Source organism: Pinus tabuliformis, chromosome X (genome assembly GCF_031772625.1).
Source record: "Pinus tabuliformis cultivar Carrire ecotype Pingquan chromosome X, CPIR1, whole genome shotgun sequence".
Taxonomy (NCBI): domain Eukaryota; kingdom Viridiplantae; phylum Streptophyta; class Pinopsida; order Pinales; family Pinaceae; genus Pinus; species Pinus tabuliformis.
The window spans coordinates 398,516,223-398,532,707 of record NC_142308.1 but is presented as its reverse complement, the minus strand read 5'-3'; positions in this window follow the sequence as shown (position 1 = coordinate 398,532,707).

Here is a 16,485-nt window from a genome sequence, read left to right as displayed (position 1 = left end):
TTCCAACTGTCTCCTTGCCTCTAGCTTCTGAAATCTTTTCTGACGGTTTTTTGAAGTGCTTCCCTCCTACTTACTTGCCTCCCTCTGTGACTTCCTGACTATAGGAGGGAGCGGTGCTCCCCCTTGCGCGTCCTGCCATGGAACCCTAATGCAAAACCCTAGCACCAACTTCAATACTCGCTCAAGTTGCAGAGCGCTTGCCCCCACAACTTCAGAGAGGATTCCTCAATGAATTGAACTAAGGCTAGTGAAGGAATTTACATGGTTATTATATCATTTGGGCTAAGGTTTCATACAATTTAAGGTTCAAAAAAGTGGAATTAAAGTTCTCTAGTTATCATTGCCTTGAAGCCATCATGGGGTGCCTTGGGTCGCTTCCATTTGCAACCGGGCCTCGTTGAAGTCTTGCTAAGTGTGCTCTCATGAATTCTAGATCAAAATTAGAGCCTTCCTCACCCAAAATTCCATGCTCTTAGTATTTGTCTTCTCATGAAGCTCTTCATAGGGAAGATTATGATCTACATGATCCGGATTTAAACAGGAACGCAATAAAATACAGAGATAACCATAAAGACAAATATGCAACGGAAATAATACTTCATTTCGTTACTGTAAAATACTGAAATATGCTTAAAAATAGAAATGGAAATAACCCAGCTAGGGCGATGGTAGCTTATCTCTGAGAAGAGATGTGTCGGCCACATGCCTCTGAACTATTCTCCAAAAACTCTGTTACAATGAGGCTCGAGGGCCTATTTATTGTTGAGAAACAATTGAAAACCCTTCGCATTCCAAAACCTAACCCTAGAAGATGAAACGCCAAATTGTGGGCCCCGTTTCTGGGTAAGTTGGTACATCAACTTCCCGGGGTCGCGAATTGGTCGTACTATCTCTGTTTGACGCGCATGATAACCCGTTGGAAAGATCTCTCTAAGGACTACAACGGAAAAGATGATTTTTAGACAGAAAAATCGGCGGTGGATTTCCCAAAAAACGTCGTTTAGGGCCTCAAAACGGCTCCGGAAGTTTAGGACCCGAAAAACTGCTAAAAATAGTAAACTGTGCTATAATCAAGGAAACAGAAAAACTGAAAGAGACAGTTGTGGGGGTCCAAATGGGATAGGTGGGTGGCCACCAACATCCACCTGGATCACTACAAGTCAAAATTTTCCAAATGTATCACAATTAGTCAGATCTCACTAACAAGTTATTGACCCTCCAACACTAGATCTCTCGCTTGATAGATGAAGTGGACGTGATTCAGAATATTATAATGGAATTCACACCTAGTAAAGAAGTACCCACAGGTCTTAACCATCAACAAGAGGATTCAAGCAAGCAAGACATAGATCTCAACAGGTCAGCAATAGAAAAAAAAAAAAAAAATCAATATTGTCCATAAATATGGGTCTTTGTCTTTTTGCAATTTTACAAATCTGATGTAATCGGGTCTACTGTTAGTTTTTTTTGGGTCATTTTCTGTAATGGGTTAGTTATCTCTCTGAATTTTGGTCAGTTTTGAATTTCAAGGATGTAACCCTCGTGTATTTGTTGTGATTAGGCATAGACTTGATATCAAATTACTCATTTTTGTGTAAAACGAAAACCATGATTACCTTGATAAACCAAATTATTCAGTAACTTGTGTAAGGACAATTTTATAATAGATTATCATAATCTCTTTATTATAATATATTAATTTACATATATGTTTATTATAAAAGAACAAAAAAAGATTATTATTTTTTTCAAGTCATTATTTTGGTTTGTTAATTGGTTGTTATTAATGTCGATGGGAATTTAGTTAGTTCTACAAAGAAATTAGAGGAGCAGACATAGGACACATATCACACACACAATAATTTGTATATTACGTTCAAAGCCAAATTACAAGACACATAAATAGTGCTCATGAGATCCAACAAATTCCCAACAAGGAGAATATTATTTAGAAAATATCCCAACAAAACTTCAACAACCAACAACCCAATCCTACCTATATACTATTGTAAGAATTATCCCAATTCCCCCTTTTAATGCTTACATAACATCATTACAAAGATTATTACACAAATCACAAATTATAGTTCACATGTAGTCACATGTATAGTTGGACCTATTTTGAATAAAAATACATAAATTTATACTTGTGTTTATGACAACATCTTCATTGAATTTTAAATCCTTATGTGGATGCGATGTTATATTCTATCAATGTTACATTACTTTTGATGAATGTAGTTGTAACGGATTTTGCTTTTATTATTTACAAATTATCAAGTTTACAAGTTAAGTTACTTTTATATTTATATCTTATTTGATGTTGCATGTGTGGAAGAACATATCATCACGATATACTAAAAGTTTCACATATACAAAAGCTTCACATATACTAAAGATATACGCGTGTACGGGAGTTGCGCACATATACAGAAGTTATGCATACTTACGGAAGATTTGAACATATATAAGAGAGTTACGCATATACGGAAGATATGCGAATGTAAGGAAGTTGCGCATATACAGTAGATGCAGATATATAATATACGAGAGTTGCGCATATACGACTGATATGCGCATATATTGCATATATGCACAATTTCTGTATATGCGTAATTTCTGTATATGGAATTTGTGCATATACGAAAATTATGCATATACGGAAGATATGCGGATATCTTCCGTATATCCCTAACTTTCTTATATGTGCATATTTTCCGTATATGCACGTCATTTATATATCTGAATCGTATATGCGCAAATTGCATATACAGAAATTGCGCATATACGGAAATTGTGCATATACGGAAGATATGCGCATATCTTCCGTATATGAGCATATCTTTCGCATATGCACATATCTTCGTTCATGTATTTGCATCGTATATGCATAAATTCCATATATAAGTATACACATATCTTCGTTCATGTATCTGCATCGTATATGCGCAAATTCCATATACAGAAATTGCGCATATACGGAAATTGCTCATATACGGAATATATGCGCATATCTTCCGTATATGCACAATTTCCGTATATGCGCAATTCCTGTATATGGAATTTACGGATATACAATGTAGATACATAAATGACGTGCATATAAGGAAGATATGCACATATAAGAAAGTTAGGGATATACGGAAGATAAGCGCATATCTTCTGTATATGCACAATTTCCGTATATGCACAATTTCTGTATATGGAATTTGTGCATATACGATGCAGATATATAAGTGACGTGCATATACAGAAGATATGCACATATAGGAAAGTTAGGGATATACAGAAGATATGCGCATATCTTCCGTATATGCACAATTTCCCTATATGCGCAATTTTTGTATATGGAATTTGCGCTTATACGATGAAGATACATAAACGACGTGTATATACAGAAGATATGCACATATAGGAAAGTTAAGGATATACGGAAGATATACGCATATCTTCTGTATATACGCAATTTCCGTATATGCGCATATATTCCGTATATGCGCATATATTCCGTATATACAAAATTTCTGTATATGGAATTTGCTCATATACGATGTAAATACATAAATGAAGATATGTACAAATTCCATATACATAAATTGTGCATATCCGGAAGATATGAGCATATATGGAAATTGCGCATATACGGAAGATATGCGCATATCTTCCGTATATCCCTGACTTTGCTATATGTGCATTTCTTCCATATATGCACGTCGTTTAGGTATCTGCATCATATATGGGCAAATTCCATATACAAAAATTGCGCGTATACAGAAATTGTGCATATATGGAAGATATGCGCATATCTTTTGTATATGCACAATTTCCGTATAAGCACAATTTCTGTGTATGGAATTTGTGCATATATGATACAGATACATAAACGACATGCATATACAGAAGATATGCACATATAAGAATGTTAGGGATATACGAAATATATGCGCATATCTTCCGTATATGCACAATTTCTATATATGCACATATCTTCCGTATATGAGCATATCTTCTGTATATGCACAATTTCCTTATATGCGAAATTTCTGTATATAGAATTTGCGCATACACGATGTAGATATATGAACGAAGATATGTACAAATTACATATACAAAAATTGCCCATATACGGAAATTGTCCATATACAGAATATATGCGCATATACGGAAATTGTGGATATACGGAAGATATGCGCATATCTTACGTATATCTCTAACTTTCCTATATGTGCATATCTTCGGTATATGCACTTCGTTTATGTATCTGCATCGTATATGCGCAAATTCCATATACAAAAATTGCGCATATACGTAAATTGTGCATATACAGAAGATATGTACATATACGGAAATTGTGCATATGCGGAAGATATGCACATATAGGAAAGTTAGGGATATACGGAAGATATGCGCATATCTTCCGTATATGCACAATTTCCGTATATGTACAATTTTTGTATATGGAATTTGTACATATCTTCGTTCATGTATCTACATCGTATATGTGCAAATTCCATATAAAGAAATTTCGCATATACGGAAATTGTACATATACGGAAGATATGCGCATATACAGAAATTGCGCATATACAGAAGATATGTGTATATCTTCCGTATATCCCTAACTTTCTTATATGTGCATATCTTCCATATATACATGTCGTTTATGTAATTGCATCGTATATGCGCAAATTGCATATACAGAAATTGTGCATATACGGAAATTGTGCATATATGGAAGATATGCACGCGCATATACGGTAATTGTGCATATACGGAAGATATGCGCATATCTTCCATATATGCACAATTTCTGTATATACACATATCTTCCGTATATGCACAATTTCCGTATATGCGAAATTTCTGTATATGGAATTTGCGCATATACGATGCAGATACATGAACGAATATATGTACAAACTCCTTATACAGAAATTTTGCATATACGGAAATTGTGCATATACAGAAGATATGTGCATATACGGATGCGCATATTTTCCATATATCCCTAACTTTCCTATATGTGTATATCTTCCGTATATGCACGTCGTTTATGTATCTGCATCGTATATGCGCAAATTCTATATACAGAAATTGCGCATATACGGAAATTGTGCATATATGGAAGATATGCGCAACTTATGTATATGGAATTTGCGCATGTACGATACAGATACATAAACGACAAGCATATATTGAAGATATTCACATATAAGAAAGTTAGGGATATACAGAAGATATGCGCATATCTTCTGTATATGCGCAATTTCCGTATATGTGCATATCTTCCGTATATGCACGATTTCCGTATATGCAAAATTTCTGTATATGGAATTTGTGCATATATGATGTAGAACGAAGATATGTACAATTTCCATATACAGAAATTACACATATATGGAAATTGTGCATATACGGAAGATGTGCGCATATCTTCCGTATATCCCTAACTTTCCTATATGTGCATATCTTTCGTATATGCACATCGTTTATGTATCTGCATGGTATATGCACAAATTCCATATATGAAATTTGCGCATACACGGAAATTGTGAATATACGGAAGATATGCACATATCTTCCGTATATGCACAATTTCCGTATATGCGCAATTTCTGTATATGGAATTTGCACATATACGATTCAGATACATAAACGACGTGCATATATGGAAGATATGTACATATAGGAAAGTTAGGGATATACGTAGGATATGTGTATATCTTCTGTATATGCGTAATTTCCGTATATGCGCATATCTTCCGTCTATGCACAATTTCCGTATATGCGCAATTTATGTATATAGAATTTGTACATATCTTCATTCATATATCTATATCGTATATGCGCAAATTCCATATACAGAAATTTTTCATATATGGAAATTGTGCATAAACGGAAGATATGCGCATATCTTCCGTATATCCCTAACTTTCCTATATGTGCATATCTTCCGTATATGCACGTCGTTCATGTATCCGCATCGTATATGCGCAAATTCCATATACAGAAATTGTGCATATACAGAAGATATGCGCATATACAGAAGATATGCGCATATACGAAAATTGTGCATATATGGAAGATATGCGCATACCTTCCGTATATCCCTTACTTTCCTATATGTGAATATCTTCCGTATATGCATGTCGTTTATGTATCTGCATCATATATGCGCAAATTCCATATACAGAAATTGCGCATATACGGAAATTGTGCATATACAGAAGATATGTGCATATCTTCCGCATATCTTCCGTATATGCTCAATTTCCGTATATGCACAATTTCTGTATATGGAATTTGCGCATATACGATACAGATACATAAAGGACGTGCATATACGAAAGATTTGCACAGATTGGAAAGTTAGGGATATACGCAAGATATGCGCATATATTCCGTATATGCGCAATTTCCGTATATGCACAATTTCCGTATATGCGCAATTTTTGTATTTGGAGTTTAAGCATATACGATACAGATACATAAACGATGTGCATATATGGAAGATATGCACATATAGGAAAGTTAGAGATATACGGAAGATATGCACATATCTTCCATATATGTGCAATTTCCGTATATGCGCATATCTTCCGTATATGCACAATTTCCGTATATGTGAAATTTCTGTGTATGGAATTTGCGCATATACGATGTAGATACATGAACGAAGATATGTACAAATTCCATATATAGAAATTGCGTATATACGGAAATTGTGCATATACGGAAGATATGCGCATATACAGAAATTGTGCATATATGGAAGATATGCGCATATCTTCCGTATATCCCTAACTTTTCTATATGTGCATATCTTCCGTATATGCACATCGTTTATGTATCTGCATCGTATATGCGCAAATTCCATATACAGAAATTGCGCATATACGGAAATTGTGCATATATGGAAAATATCTGCATGGAAGATATGCAGATATCTTCCGTATATGCACAATTTTCATATATGTGCAATTTCTGTATATGGAATTTATTCATATATGATGCAGATACATAAACAACATGCATATACGGAAGATATGCATATATAGGAAAGTTAGGGATATACAGAAGATATGCATATATCTTCTGTATATGCACAATTTCCATATATGCGCATATCTTTTGTATATGTGCATATTTTCCGTATATGCACAATTTCTGTATATGCGCAATTTCTGTATATGGAATTTGTACATATCCTCGTTCATTTACCTATCTTCATACATGTTTTGTAAAATTCACTTGATTTGTCTGTAGATCTTCCAGTGTACCATCTACCATAGTTGTAGACTTTTAGTGCCAATAGTAACCCAAAAATGTCTTTGCACCATCCACACTAGGGAAATAAGGTGGTTCAAAATATATCTGACGCAAGGCATCACAAGCACCTAGATATGATGGACCCTTCATTTCAATGCTACCCATGGCTATTACTACTAACTGCTGATATGAGAAGAAAAACCTTTTCACTGCGGCTTCTATTGCCTGGAAGGCCAACAGAACATGTATTGTTGCAACATGATAAGCACCTGAAGTGCTATGTGAGGGAAGTCCATGTGATTGAAACAAATGCATAAGTGCCTCATCAAACCTTGGTCCACCCTTTGGATCAACCTCAACACCCATGACTTTGGGCACCAGATGCTTTAGTTCTTTGCATGCATTTGTAAGGTCTTTAAGGGGGGCAGACCGAAGGCAATATGCGCTTGCAAGCATACTAGTGCTGCTAATTTCCAACTGGTGTTTAAGGCAAAGGAAATCATCTGGGTCCATCACTAGAAGAAAATTCACAATTTCTGTGAGCATCTTCCATATCCTTTCAACCATCCAACAGTCTGTGGATGCTCCTACGAAATCCCCAGAGTCTATTCTTTGATATATTATGTGCAACAATTCTTGGCCTACAAATACCCAGGCCTCAAAGATCTAGAGGACATTGCAAAGTTTGGCATCTTCTGGATTATGGAACTGTTTATGTTGTTTTAAAGAGTGCAAATATCTTGGCTTGTAGATTCTATCATATTCAAGAATAGGCTTACCTGATATATTTGGTTCCCCTAGACCTAATGTGAAGGGTGTCCTCTGCATATGGCCTTCAATGGCAAGCCATATTCTAGAAACCATAGCTTCAGCTCTTTTCCATATACCCAAATGAGGAATTAAGCTCTCTTCACTTGTTTTGCTAACCACAGGTAAAGCACCAGGTCTCTACCATACCTCATGGAGAACTTTCGTAGCAAGAACACCACTACTTATTGACAACTAAACAGTGGGAACCTGCTTGTCATTTTCACAAATCATTGAAATCAACTCCATGTGGGAACTAATTAAGGATTGAAGCCTTCTCTTTCATTTCTCTTTGTCAATGTAAGTCCTTGTGTCATAGAGGACAGACGAAACAAACTGAAAAGTAATCTCCAATGACTGTAAGGTAGCCTTTACCAACCCCTCTCTAAACCAACCAAGCCATTCCTTGAATTTCCACATGGCACTGAGCTCTGGGAGATGCACATACTGCTCGTAACCCGCACACTCCATGGGGGAGGGCTCTCTGGACACTTCAACAAAGGCAAAATAGGATGCCATTTATTTACAGGACATATTTTTTCCAAGACAGTGATGCTCTCCATATACCATAATCTAAAGAGACAACATAATAATAGAATAAACACTAAAATCCATTTTAAACACTAAAATTTTAAAAAATCTAATAGAATAAAATGTTCTTAAATCTTTGGATTATTTAAAAAGTTATATATAATATGTTACTAGACAGAAAATATATCTATTTGTTGCAACTCAACTTTTTCTGTAGATGATAAAAACTCAACACAGATCCAATATATTGAATAGAAAAAGACATAAATTTCATGCAACTCAAATCCACTACAGACTGATTTTTATTTTTTATTTTTATTATAATATAATATAGATTGAAAAAAGAAAGTGAAAAATTTATTTATTTCTCCTCCAACAATTAAACAACAATGTTTTTAATAGCCAAAAACTGTTCTGTGACTTATAGCCTTTCCATTTCACCAACACAAATATCTGAACAATTTACAATCTCCTGCAATTTCTGTAGGTAATTTCAAGACTCAGAACTTAGAAGCATAATATAGTAATAAAATATATTTGGTTGCTTGTTTTTGAATTTTTCTGCAATGCAAGGCTTGAATTCTCTAGTAACTCAGTGCAATAGCCACTTATTGCTTTGGAAATGATTCCCCTTCCAAGTTTTCTCCATTTATAACCAAATTCAAATTCATTCCAAAACCACTTGCTAGCATACAAGAGACATACATAGGTGATGGTTTCATGAGATGGTGGCAAGAATATAAAGAACACAATGTGATATGCATTGGTTTGAACACCATTCACCAAGCATTAGTCTAAAAACCATTCATATATTGTGCTCCAAATTTTTTCCACTTGCCTTTCAAAAGGAGAGTATGGGATAGATGGCTACATGTGCCGCCGCTCTCAAATTTTGTGTTGCTCTAACTGCAATCAAATCAAATCATATGATGGAGGGTATTTGTATTGTGTATACCATTATATATATTTCCTGTGTATATACCTTTGTTGTCATTATTAGGTTTTAAAGCCATATCCTCTGCTCTGAACCTGCATGTGCATCCCCATGTGCGTGGCCTACAAATTGTAGTTTGTCTTTCCCTGATTTTGACTTGCAACCACATTGTCTCTTCTTATTGACCGAGCTCAAGAAACTATGTTTTCTCTTGATAGTGATCTTAGATGCAGCTATAGTATTGAAAAACATTATGTTATATTCTTGACGTGCTTTGCCTATCAAGTTGCTCAATGCATTTGCATGTTCCAAATTTCTAGGTATTATGGATCTGAATTTCTCATGATTTGATGAGTTGACACGTTTCGTCTTAATTTCATGGAAGTGTATATGCATATATAAATAAGTTTCACATATATAGAAGTTGTATATACACAAATTTTATATATGTGCATATCTTTTGTATATGTTCAACTTTCATATTTGCGCATATCTTCCATATATGCATATTAAAATGTCACGCACAACTTATGTCTATGTGAAACTTTTGTATGTGTATATACTGAAGATATGCGCAAATATGAAAGTTGCACATATGCAGAAGATATCTGCATATACGGAAGATATGTGCATCTTCCGAATATGTGTAGCTTCTGTATATGCGCAGATTTTGTATATATGCATTTTGAATATGTGTAGCTTTTGTATATGCGCAGTTTCTGTATATATGCATCTATCATATATGTGTAACTTCTATATATGTGCATATGCAGAAGTTGTTCTCAACTTCAACCTCTGTATATGTGCAACCTCTGTTTATGTGCATATCTTCCATATATGTGCATATCTTCATTATATGTGTAACTTTTGTATATGTGTATATACAAAAGTTGCACATATATGGAAGTTGTGCATATACAAAAGATATGTCATGCAGAAGGTGTGTATATATATAAACTATGTGAATTTTGTATATTCGTAGCTTCCATGTATACATAAACTCCCCAAATAGGGAAACTCCCCTATTAGGAAACTCTCGAGATCTGAGTTTTAGATCACTGCAAACCCTAGATTTCCAAACCCTTCAACATTGATCATTCTTGTAACCCTCACAAAGACAAAAGGTAAATATTTATATTATTTTGTTATTAATCGTTATTAATTGAAATGTTAGAATCCTTCCAAATTCATATTGCACAAAAAAGGAATACAAGATCCCTCTATATGTACATTTTTCCATTTGGAAGTTGAAATGGTTCAACATCTATTCTTTGGATGTGAATTCATAGATCAAGTATGAAATCATGCCTTTAAAGAGCTGAATCATATCTCTAAAAGACTAGATCATGGAGAGGAATGCTTGATTAGTAGAGTACATATGGAAAGATAGGTATCATTAGGACAACCAGGATAGTTTCAACATTCTCTTAACTTACTAGGCCTGGTTGTCCTAATGATAACAACTCCTTCTCAAAATGTGTCTTACACAATAAGTTGTGCATATACAATAGATGCACATATACAGAAGATATGCGCATATATGGAAGTTGCACATATATAGAAGGTAAGCATATACAGAAGCTGCACATATATGGAAGATATGCATATACAGAATTGTGCATATATGGAAGATAAACATATATGCACATATCTTCTGTACATGCACACATATTCTATATATGTGTATCTTCTGTATATGCGCATATCTTTCGTATATGCGCAACTTTCGTATATGCACAACTTATGTGTATGTGTAGTGATGCAAATGCATATAACCTAGGTCAAATGTTTACTAAGGGAGTTGGTTTACAAAGTTAGGATTTAATTAATTAATTTATTTTTTCTATAGTTTTAGGAGAAAATGATAACTCTTTTAAATAGGAGAAGGTTCGAGATTATTTTGGAAGGTTTGAGAAAATTTTGGATTAGTTAGCTCTTATCTAGGGATAAGGGATTAGATGAGAGATTTTATGGATCATGAGAGATATTTTGGGAGTTAGTTTAGGATCTAGAACCTACCTGGGTTTTAATCCATTTGTATAAATCTAGGTGAGCCCATGAGGCATGTAATTATGTAGAGGTGTGTAAGTAGGTGTGAGAGTGAAGTATGAAAATTTCTCCTGTAAATATTTTATGTCTTTAATAAATTATATTTGAGATTTTATGTCCATTTTGATATTGGGTTTCAATCCAGTTTTTTATGCTATGTGCTTATTTATAAGTGCAGGACCTATGGTTAGACCTGCATCACGTAGTTTATAATATGTGCATATCTTTTGTATATGCGTAGCTTCGACATATGCATATACGAAAGATTCTATATTCCAGAGGCGGGTGGTACCATATGCATATGCGTAAGATATGCGATACAAAAGTTGTGCATATAAAGAAGCTGCGTAACTTCCATATATGCGAATGTTTCATATATGCACATGTTTTCTGTATATGCACAACTTTCGTTTATGTGCTTCTTCCATATATGTGCATATCAAGAGGTTGCACATATACAGTAGATGCACATATACAGAAGTTGCACATATACAAAAGTTGTACATATACGGAAGATATGCGCATATACGGAAGCTGTACATATACAGAAGATACACATATACGGAAGTTGTGCATATATGGAAGATATGCACATATACAGAAGATACACATATACTCATATATGCACAACTTCCGTATATGCACATATCTTCCATACATGCACACCTCTCATGTATATGTGTATCTTCTGTATATGCGCAACTTCTGTATATGTGCATATCTTCTGTATATGTGCAGATTCGATATATGCATATATTTCGTATATGTGCATATCTTTCGTATATGTGTAGCTTCCGTATATGCTCTCGCAAGGTCCATCCCCTCAACCTATCTGACTGGCTCCTGAAACTGCACAATATTGTTCCTCATCCTTGCTTGAACTGTGTAGTGCACAATCTGAAGGCTCAAGGCTTCTCCTTGCATGTCTGAACTACGCAGTTGCATAGTAACTGAGCCCGTCTTCCCAGCTTATCACTTGTTCTGGGCTCAGTTTATGGATCATAATGCATCATCTTAGGCTAGGAATTTTCGAATTGATGTTGTCTCATCATGATTGAATTGCAGGAATAGGTACCCTATCATGTCATGGAAAGATTATGGAGAAGGAGAAGGAGGGAAGCATGCTCAAAGACACTCTTGCAGCTGAACTTGCAAGCTAATCAATCAGGAGAAAGTAAAGGACACTAGTTTGCAACCATTATCCAAGACTTAAGATCATTGAATACTCCTTATCACCAAGGCACGCGAAGGTGAAAAGGAAAGATTCTTCATGAAGAAACTCAACTCTCAGCAACAACACTGGCTTAACATTGCCACATCATCAAGCAGTCCATGTCAGCAGTGTCATGTCATGAGTGGTCATATGCCACATAACTAGTGTGGATCATGTATATTGTATTCAAAATGTATTGTAAAGAGTCATATAAGTTGAAAAGTCATAGGAAGTCAAATAGTCATGAGGGTAGTCAAAGAGTAACCCTGGGTTATATATACTCCCTCATTTTATGAGCAAAGGACTTTTCACCTTGGGTCCACCAACAAAGCATTAGAGAGATAAGCTAGTTCTTTTGTGGAGCAAGGAGTGGATCTCGCGCTCCACTATTGAAGCTAGTGATGTTCATTGTATACATGTGTCTTGGAACTTTTACTTAATAACAAAGCCTTCAAGGCCGTCACGTTCTTCATGCATGCTTGAAATACAAGGTTGTAAGGCATATAGATAAAGGGTAAGGACACTTAGGGAAAGATGCAGGGTTCAAATGACCCCCAGGATAGCTAACCTCGACACTCATCTATTTCTTTCCTAGCGTCACAACAACATGTAACATAAGACATAAATTGTAAAGAAATACTGACTCTGCCCCACAGGGAATATTATATGTAGACTATACATAATTAAGGGGTCTCAGAACCCACTATCTTCAAGGATCAATTCAAGCTCTCAAGGCTTTGGCTATGGCTGTAATTTATCATCTAATTATTCTACTATTAATTATGCATTTTGCTATTGTTCTGAAACAAGTCTGTCAAGACCTTCCACATTGCATATGGAGTCTCCTTCCTATGGAGGTTTAACAAAATATGATCTTGAACTCCTTCTAGTAAGTTCCTTCTTTCCTTGGCTACATTCTTCTTCCACTCTGCTAGATTATGTGCATCTACAGTTGTTGGTTTCAGAGCATTTTTATCAATTTTTTCCTTTAATCCATTATCTTCCATGACTGCTTCCATTTGTTCCTTCCAAGCAATGAAATTTGAGCTACCCTCAAGGGAATACTCAAGCCTCAGACCATAAGACGCCATCTTGATCCTACTGCTAGCTTTGGAGAATAGATATGAAAAACTCATTCCTCCTACAATGACAAACTCATATTCATCTCTTCTATTGTGATTTTAAATATGATACCATGTAGAAATTCTTTATAGATTCAAACTGTTAATTGTAATTTACTAAAACAATAGACTTGAATCTACTCTACTAATTGCGAAAACAATTAACGATCACGAAATCATGAAGCTTACAAGAGAAGTAATTCAATCAACACATTACACAATGATTTCTTGGGGAAGTCCACAACTAAAAACCCATGTTATCTGTATATTGCATTGGTCAGAAAATATGAGAAGATTACAATGCTTTGCTCAAGCCCGAGCAACCTCTGAACTATCTCTATCTATCTCACTGCTTCCTAAACAAGCCTAGGCCAGTACTTAACCAAATTTTGGTTTTCCCAAGTCCCTATTTCATTGTGTTGTTTCCTTGTGAAATAACCCCTATAAATTATGGAAATTCTTCATCCACAAATACACAATACATTATAGGCCTTCTTCTGACTGCATGCACCACCTGTACAATTTGGATAATTATACAACTAATAGTACACTACCCTTGAACTCCAATCTCAACATTGAAACTCATAGATCACACATGCATGCATTATTTATGGCTGAATCATCAGTTAATTGGTTGAACACTTAATTTTCCCTCCATTTCTAGACTCCCTACTAGTTCATCCAACAGTTGAAAATAGTTTAACTGACATTAACTTAGTTAAACTGAATTAATTAATTACAACTCAAAATAAACTCAATTAGGGCTCCTATAAAGTAAGATCCACTCTACATGACTCAAGCTAGACAATCAACTAGAATTAATTGAACCAACTAATTCAAACTAACTTAGTTAACTCGTACAAGTTGTCATGTGATGTGGAATTACAATTTTCTTCTAATTTAATTTAAGGGAAAATTAAATTATAATATTTCTTGGTGCCATTTTCAACACAACACCACTAACAACCAAAACATACTGCTCATAGAGCTTTATAACATAGCTTGTTGCAGTATTTACAAAAACCACTCCTGACAACATGAAAAGCTATCACTTCCTGAAGCTTTATAACACAACTTATGAAGATATTTACAATAACAACCACATATACTTATGCACATTTTCTTCAACCAAAAAATAACCATACCATCTATGGAGCTTTATAAATATATCTTGATACAATATTTATAATAATATACACATATATACATATGCACATTTTCTCTAACCAACAAATAAAAGGATATGATGCTTGCATCCACAACAAGGGAGTCCAAAGGCTGACACATCCACACTCAAAGTAATACCAGGATTCACCTACTTCCTACGAAGTATAGAGTCCATTTCCAAAGTTAAACATGAGAGATGTGCATGTACGGAAGACATGCACATATACGGAAACTGTGTATATATGAGTATATGTGTATCTTCTATATATGTGCATATCTTCCGTGTATGTGGAGCTTCCGTATATGCGTATCTTCTGTATATGCGCATCTTCCGTATATGCACATATCTTTCGTATATGTACAACTTTTGTATGTGCACAACTTCCATATATGTGATTATATTCCCTATATGCATAGCTCCCGTATATGTGGATATCTTTTGTAAATGCACAACTTTTTGATATGCACATATACAGAAGAAGTGCATATATGGAAGTCACACAACTTCTATATATGCACATATTTTGTATCACATATCTTTTGTATATGCATATGATACCACCCACCGCTAGAGAAATGTCGAGGTGTCATTCAATCCTCTCCATTCTCTGGTCCAGGATGCCCATACGGTTCTCATGTCAGTCTAAGATAGTCTATCCCAGTAAAAACTTAATATTCCAGTAAAGTTCTATAGTTTGCATGTATTGGTCGAATCGTCTAATTGTGTGTCCTATGTCTGGGATGCAGTAAGCCCATTCTATCGTAATCTTAGTGTCTGAGAGAGTAGTTCTATGAGAGGATGCCTCTCCCTCAAATCAAGAGAGTTCTTCTTAAACATTGGCTGGTGTAATCTCCCAGAAGTGAGATGCAAACATAAAAACATACCTTCTAGAAACAATTTCACAGCAATAGATATCCAACATCTACATTACTTTGGGCAATCCATTTTTTATAATGTGATTTCGGATATTTAAATTTAAGTTCCTAATTAAATCTGACACGTAATCTCATTAAGAATTTGTACTACTATGCAATGAATTAATTCTTGTTGCAGTGACAAAAACCTTTGTCGTTATTATTGGAATTTAATTTTTTTGTTGAAATTGATTCAATACACCACAGGGAAGGTTACATTAAATAAAATAGTTTCTCCATCTTTCACTATCATATATATAGAATAATCACGGTGTATACTAATTTTCTTAGAAGATTTCCTCTCGAAAGTCTTTGAAATTTTTGCAATGCATACAATATATACATGAATTTTATTAATGTAAGTTATAATGTATGAATGTTAAATGTATTTATTTATTTTATAGATGTTAATCTAAAATACATGATATATATATATATATATATATACATATATATATATATACATATATATATATATA